Source organism: Rhinopithecus bieti, unplaced genomic scaffold (assembly GCF_001698545.2).
Source record: "Rhinopithecus bieti isolate Rb0 unplaced genomic scaffold, ASM169854v2 scaffold_10315, whole genome shotgun sequence".
Taxonomy (NCBI): domain Eukaryota; kingdom Metazoa; phylum Chordata; class Mammalia; order Primates; family Cercopithecidae; genus Rhinopithecus; species Rhinopithecus bieti.
The window spans coordinates 801,337-809,484 of NW_016806560.1; positions in this window are offsets into that span (position 1 = coordinate 801,337).

The following is an 8,148-nucleotide window of genomic DNA, read 5'->3' on the forward strand; positions in this document are numbered from 1 at the left end:
TAGAAGAAACATACATTGAACACAAGGCACACAAATTAGCCTAGAGTAGGCACTGAATTAATTCTTGTTGAATGAAAACAAAAATGAGTCAGATGGACCTTGATGCATATCCTGATTCAGACCTTTGTTTTCTTGTGGCCTGTGTGAGTTTCTTAGCATCCCTGAGCCTCACTTTCTCATCTTCATGTGAGGATGACATCTGCTATAATAGAACTGTGATGAAGATTAAATACAGTGAGATAATGTATGGAACATGTCTGGTTCTTATGTAGGACTAAGCTCACTCAATATATGGTTGCTATTATTGTGTTATCCCTTTTTAAAATTGATACATAGTTGGACATATTTATGGGGTACATGTGATATTTTGATTCATGCACACAATGTGGAATGATCAAATCCAGTATTTAGGATATCCATCATTTCAAACATTTCTTTGTATTAGGAATCTTCTCTTCTAGCTATTTTGAAATATGTGATAAATTATTGTTAACTATAGTCACCCTATTATGCTATTGAACACTAGAACTTATTCCTTCTCTCTAACTGTATGTTTGTACTCCTTAACCAACTTCTCTTTACCACCCTGCACCTTTCTCAGCCTTTGGTAATCATCATCCTACTCTCTAGCTCCATGACTTCCACTTTTTTAGCTCCTACATAGGCATGAGAGCAGGTGATATTTGTCTTTCTGTGCCTGGCTTATTTCACTTAACATAATGACCTCTAGTTCCATCCATGTTGCAGCAAATTACAGATTTTCATTCTTTTTGTATGACTGAATAGTATTTCATTAAGTATATATATCTTATTTCCTTTATCCGTGCATCTGTTGATGGACACATAAGTTAGTTCCATATCTTAGTTATTGTGAATAGTGCTGCAATAAACATGGGTATGTAGGTATCCCTTTGATATACTGATTTCTTTTCCTTTTGACCAATACCCAGTAGTGGGATTTCTGGATTGCATGGTGGGTGTGTTTTGAGTTTTATGAGAAAACCTCTATGCAGTTTTTCATAGTGACTGAACTAATTTACATTCCCACCAACAGCGTATAAAAGTTTCCTTTTCTTCACATCCCGGCCAGCATTTGTTAATTTTTGTCTTTTTTGTAATAGCCATTCTAACTGGGGTGAGATGATATCTCATTGTGTTTTGATTTGCCTTTCCCTGATGGTTAGTAATGTTGAGCATCTTTTTCATATACCTGTTGGTCTTTGTGTTAGAGTCTTCTCTGTTAGCTGCATGAGGCCAAGGCCCCATCTATTTATCTGTGTATTCAGAGGAGCTCAGAGGCACAGAGAGGTGCCCAGTCTATGCTTTTCCAGGCAACACTTTCCAGTTATTTTGCCTTTCCTTCTCCCAAGGACTCTGATTGAGGCTGATTGCCATAAATTACCTCATGGGCTTAGATCCTCAGTGGTTTATTGAGCTGGCTGGTACTTAAGAGAGATATTCATAGCAAAATGGTACTCTACATTAGAAGAGCTACAGCTTAGAGATTCTGGACTCTGAGCTCAGGTGCTAGAATCTTCTTTCTTGCTGCCTCTGCTATGCACAGTTTAAGAGTGAAGATTGCAGATCTTTCCCAGGTTCCACGTATTTTCGCTTAACTATGCAAAAATGCCACTTATCATTTGGCAAACATTTGTGTGCCAGGCACCGTGCAAGGCCGGGCATAGAGATATGCATAACACAGTCTGAGTCCTAGATATTGTTAGGATTTGTTTAGCAGAAAGACTGTGATGCCATCAATAAAAGGTTTCTAATCCTGAGGAAAGAAAACAAGCACACAGGACAGCTTGATTCTAATAGCTTTGGATTCAGGCAGACTGTGATGAACAATTACTTTCTGCTGACTAGCTACATGGCACCTTCATCTGTTTATGTGCTGCCTAATCTACTAACACCTCTGTTATCTACCTTTTCTCCACTTTACGTGGGGATTACTGGATCAGCATCATCTGCACCCCAGGAGCTTATTAGAAATGCAGAATCTCAGGCCCATACTCTGGCCTACTGAATTGGAATCTGCACTTTAACTAGCTCCTCAGCTGATTCTTATGCACAGGAGCGTTTGTTACCTTGATCTCTCTCAAGGTTTTAGGTAAGAGAGATGACAGAGGCACAGCAGTGAGCATATAACATTAGTTTTCCTCTTTATGATATCTTTCAAATTACTGATACGTTACGTGCCATTAAAGTCATATCACAGCCTTTAGGACACTAGTAAGAGACATGGCTGTAAGTAAATAATGTCTTACAGCTGCTGCTTTTGGGGGTCATCCATAATGATGCTGAGATCAGAAGGAGAAATAGTTTTAGAATAGGCTGCAGTCATACAGCTAGTCCTCATGACAGAGAGGATAAACTCCTCGGCTTTGCTCATGGGCGCCAGAGAAAAGGCCCACAGTAATAGGCAGAAAGTGCAAATGCATAGACAAATAAGAATCTTACCCCTTGGAAAGTATGTCCACTGTAGACATAAAGAGAAGTGTAGACAGCCATGGTGAGCTGGAGATATCGGAAAGAGAATCAGAAATATCAAAAACAGATTCGTAATCCAAAAAGGCTCCCAGTAAGAAGCCAGTGGCCAGTGGGTTAGAAAACCCAGATAGCTCCCCAAATAGCCAAGAAATACAGGAAAATACATTCAAGCTCAGTAACGATTAGGAATATACAAGTTGGAGTAACAATGAGGCATCACTTTACCTTCAAACTAGAAATAATTTAAAAGTTTATAGTAAACATTTACGAAGTAAAAGAGGCAAAAAGGGTACTCCTCTACTTTGTCAATGTAAAAAGTTCGAGTATTATGGAAAACAATTTGGCAAAACTTATTAGAATAAAAAGTATATACTTAAAAGTACCAGCATACATACATACATACACACACATATATACATACAAACATACATAGACATGCAGGTACATTCCAATATTGTTCAACAGCAAAAAGGTGAATAAATTTTGGAACTTCCCACACCATGAATTTTTATGCTGCCATTAAAAATAATAAATAAGAGCTATGCCAGTTACTTTTTAAGGATATCCACCAAGAATTGAAGAAAAAACAGATGTAGCAAAACTGAATAATATAATCACATTTTTAGAAAATAAGTAACAAAAATATTCATAGCTGATGTCTTTATTTCTCCCCTGCAGATCCACTTTTCACCCTCTCCACCCTGCTCTGTGCCCTGGGATACTGACCCGGATGGCACACTCTTAAGTCTCTGACTTCCCATCAGCTTTAGCCAATCAGAGCCCTGGCAGATGATTGGAGAGAGGCTGGAAAATGAGGTCAGGGTTGGTTAAGTCTCTGAACATTATGACTTCCCTCTAAATAGCCCTTTCTATATGACTTTCCTTCAGGTTTTGGTAACCACTCCCCTGGCCCCTTTTCCTTTTATCCTTAGAAATATTAACAGCACTGGGGTATAGCTACACTCCTTCTGGTTTTCAATAACCTCTCTGCACTTTCATAAACAATCCCATTATTAGGTTCTTTTTGAATGATCTTCATTGGAACTTGCCATCTGTTTCCCGCTGAAACCTTGGCTAACACAACCTCCATTTCTGTATATTTATGTTTTCTGTATATTTCTGTATATTTCTGTACATTCATGTTTTTATGCCATTACATAAACATGGGGAAATATAGAAGGATATATACTATGTTGCTGAAAGAGCTATGCAGAAGCTGGGTGAAGGGGGATAATGTGGCAGAAACAATGGTATGTAGAACAAGGGAGAGGGGAGCTGAGCAAAACAGAAAAAGAACAAGAAATCTGCACACAATCAAAAGCAACAACATAAAAACATGATATCACATTTAACATTTTATATATATGTAAATTTAATCTAAAAAATTCAATGGGCAATGTGAAAAAAGGCACTAAACAATACAGATTTTTTAGCTCACAGGGTAGTGGGGGAAGTGGAGTGAGATACCAAATATCTTGATCTGTAACCCAGACTGAAATACTCCTAATGTGAAGCAGGATGTCCCAGTGGAAGCTGAGAGTCTTAAGCAAATTGATGGGCTTATAGAGAATATGAATTATTCTTTTAGTGATTGAACATGTTCAAGAAGAACAAAGAGCCACACATCTCAAAAAATCACTTTCTTAGAACCTACCTTAGCTGTAGAAAAGTAAAAAGAAACAAAATCATAGTTGAGAAAATGGCCCAATCTTATGTTGGAAGAGGTTTGTAATTGTAGGACAGAGCAACATACATACACACACACACACACAAACACACACACACACAAACACACACACACAAAATTAGTCAAACAGTACTGTGCTTTATTCAGTGACAAAAGGAAAACATGATGAGGTGGGACACCCAGGATTTGAGGGAATGGTTGACTTGGCACAAGACCAATTTTATTAGCTGAGAATGACAAGACATATTGAACAGAGGTGTCAGAGCTGTGAGAAGTGTATAAAGCACAAGACTGGAGCCGAGAGGGCAGCCAAACTAATGAAGCCAGTGGCTCCTGGTCTAGAAAAATGCTTTTGCACTTAGTTTCTGTCCCAGGAATCAGACTCGCTGAGAATCAGAAACATTTCCCTAATAAGACAAAGTAATCACATCACAATGACCAAGAGAGAGGCTAGCACATTATGGAACTATTTTATAAACCATTATAGGTTTTTCTAAAGGTCCCTAGTGATCAGAGGGTCAACTTTGAATCTGAGTTAATCAGAGAACTAAAAGAGACGATTGAATTCCAGGAGGACAGTAGCCCACTCCAGGAGAAGACTTGGGAAGAGATCCAACAGTGCTCTCTCCAACAAACATGTGGCGTATTCCAGGTGAACAAACAGCCACGGACTGGAGAAAGCATGTGAGACTCTGTGTCATGCCTTTAGCTCCACCTTTGGCAGAAGAGTTACCTTGCTACCTTCTGCTTGACCAGTAAGCTTTACTGCCAATTGATATGGTGTTAGATCCCAGCCAGATATACAGAGAAGTAAGCAATAAGCAATGTGAAACATCCTTTTATTTCTCCCCCACAGAGTATTACTACAAAACAAATTAGTCCCCAGATGTCAAATGTATTGCAAATGCTAGCTATTTGTAATATAGCAACAAGTACTTATTGATCATCTCAGATTCTGGAACTGTAAAGCTGTAAGAGAGCATGAAGACAGTTTGCCTCAAGCCATTTATTTCACAGATGAGGAAGCTGAGCGACTAAAGAAGATATGATATTTGTGCTCTGTAATTTTTACAAGGAATATAGCATCAGAAATAGACTCACAACTAATAAGCTTAATGGAGTATTTCTAATATTAAAAAGGGAGAGTCCATATAAATACAATAGCCCAGTTAGCAAGTTAAAGAATCTCTTAATTACGGAAATCTGCACAGTCTCCTTCAAATACAACACCAATGCATCCACACACACACACAACATGGCATTCATCACCCTAACAACCCATGGAGACATATCCACCCTGCATTTTTAAGTGGGGAAATGGCCTTGTTTCTCAAACTAAAGACACCATGGGGGCATGTGGCAGCACATGATTAAAACAGGAAGGCATGGTTCCCCAAGCTCTCTATTTCCTATGATCTTAATTCCTGCTTCACATATCTACTCCTGGTGCCAACTGATGTCACAAGTGCAGAAACCCAGAGTCTGTCCCTGCTGCCAGAAGTCCAGCCAATGCAACTTTACTGCTCCCTTCTTACATGCTAACAATTGTGTCACAAACTTGGACTGACCACTGAAAGAGTGATAGGTTGGAGTGACAGCCTTTCAGTTCTGCAGAAACTACAAAAGTCATGCAGACCAAGAAATGGGCAGGAGTTCCTAGAGTCAGCATACATGGATCCACTCACTCTCTGACATCCCATCTTTGCCTGATCCTGGTAGAGAGATGCAGAATCATTATTGATAATGTATCTATGACACAACAAGATGATTGTTTGGGGACCCTGATGCTTAACCAGGGACATCATAGGGTGGAAGCTGATCTTTCCTGATGTCATAGTATTCCATTTTAAACTAGTTAATTAAGTTAAAAATAATATAAATCTTCTTGTTTAAGTAAGAGTAGTTTGAAATGCTAATTATACTTTTGGCAAACTCATTGGAGGGCAGTTACCCTTCCATGGGCTACTGTAGATGGATCTGATCAAAGATCCAGACCTCATCGGTTATCACTTGGGTGAATACTTTAACTAGACTGAATACAGTTGTCTCTCTGTATCCATGGGGTCCTCATACATGGGTTCAACAAATCTCAGATCAAAAATAGTTGAAAAAGAAAAGGCATGGTTGCATTTGTGGTGAACATGGATAGCCTTTTACTCTTTGATTATTTCCTAAACAGTACAGTATAGCAACTACTTTCTTTCTTTCTTTTTTTTTTTTTAGAGACGGAGTCTCGCTCTGTTACCCGGGCTGGAGTGCAGTGGCCGGATCTCAGCTCACTGCAAGCTCCGCCTCCAGGGTTCACGCCATTCTCCTGCCTCAGCCTCCCGAGTAGCTGGGACTACAGGCGGCCGCCACCTTGCCCGGCTAGCTTTTTATTTTTTAGTAGAGACGGGGTTTCACCATGTTAGCCAGGATGGTCTTGATCTCCTGACCTCGTGATCCGCCCGTCTCGGCCTCCCAAAGTGCTGGGATTACAGGCTTGAGCCACCGCGCCCGGCAAGCAACTGCTTTCATAGCATTTACATTACACTAGGTATTATAGGTAATCTAGAGATTATTTAAATATATGGGTAGATGTGCATAGCTTATATGCAAATACTAGACCATTTTATATAAAGGACGTGAGCATCATGGATTTTAGTATCTGCAGGGTTCCTGAAACAAATTCTCCAAGGACACTGAGGGGCAATTAAATGTTAATTCAGATAAGATCACAGAGAGTAAATAATATGAATAAAATCCTCATACAAAGGTGACAATCACCTCATGGATAAAGAATCCTAGAGTCTCAGCCTTCGGAAGCTTCTTTTCTTCCTGGATTCCCCATCCAGTCTTTCTCTCTGCTCTGTCATTTTCTCTGTTTCTTTGTTTGTTGCTACTTGGGCCCATCACACAATAGAGCACTGTCTCTAGAAGGTATGCTGCATATATTTAGAGGCATGGGTAAGTTACATAATCTTCGTGAACTTTGGATTCCTCCTCTTTATTTTTTATTTATTTGTTTTTTGAGACAGAGTCTCGCTCTGTCTCCCAGGCTGGAGTGTAGTGGTGTGATCTCAGTTCACAGCAGCCTCCAAGTCCTAGGTTCAAGCAATTCTCCTGTCTCAGCCTCTTGAGTAGCTGGGACTGCAGGCACACGCCACCGTCCCTGGATAATTTTTATATTTTTAGTGGAGGTGAGGTTTTGTCATGTTGGCCGGGCTGGTCTCGAAAGCCTGACCTCAAGAGATCTGCCTACCTCAGCCTCCCAAAGTGCTGGGATTACAGGCATGAGTGAATCACTGTGCCCAGCCAGATTCCTTCTCTCTCTTTTTTTTTTCTTTTATATGAAGTCTCGCTCTGTCGCCAGGCTGGAGTGCAGTGGCATGATCTTGGCTCACTGCAACCTCCACCTCCCGGGTTCAAGCAATTCTCCTGCCTCAGCCTCCCGAGTAGCTGGGACTACAGGCACATGCCAGCATGCCCGGCTAATTTTGTATGTTTAGGAGAGATGAGGTTTCACCATATTGGTCAGGATGGTGTCGATTTCTTGACCTCGTGATCCACCTGCCTTGGCCTCCCAAAGTGCTGGGATTACAGGCATGAGCCACCCTGCCTGACCTGGATTCCTCCTCTTTGAAAGGAGGACAATAGTAGAACCTAGATAATGGATTTTTATAAGGAACTAAGTTACTAAGGTAACTAACAGATATTGAATAATCTCTGGCACTGGCACATCGAAAACATTATTTAAGTGTTTGCTGTATTATTCCTTTTTTTTTTTTTTAGAGACAGAGTCTTGTTCTGTTGCCCAGGCTGGAGTGCAGTGGTGTGATCACAGTTCACTGCAGCCTCGAACTCCTGAGCTCAAGCAATTCTCCTGCCTCAGCTTCCTGAATAACTGAGATCATAGGTGTGTGTCACCATGCCTGGCTAATTAAAAAATAATAATAATTATATATAATTATATTTATATATATTTATATATA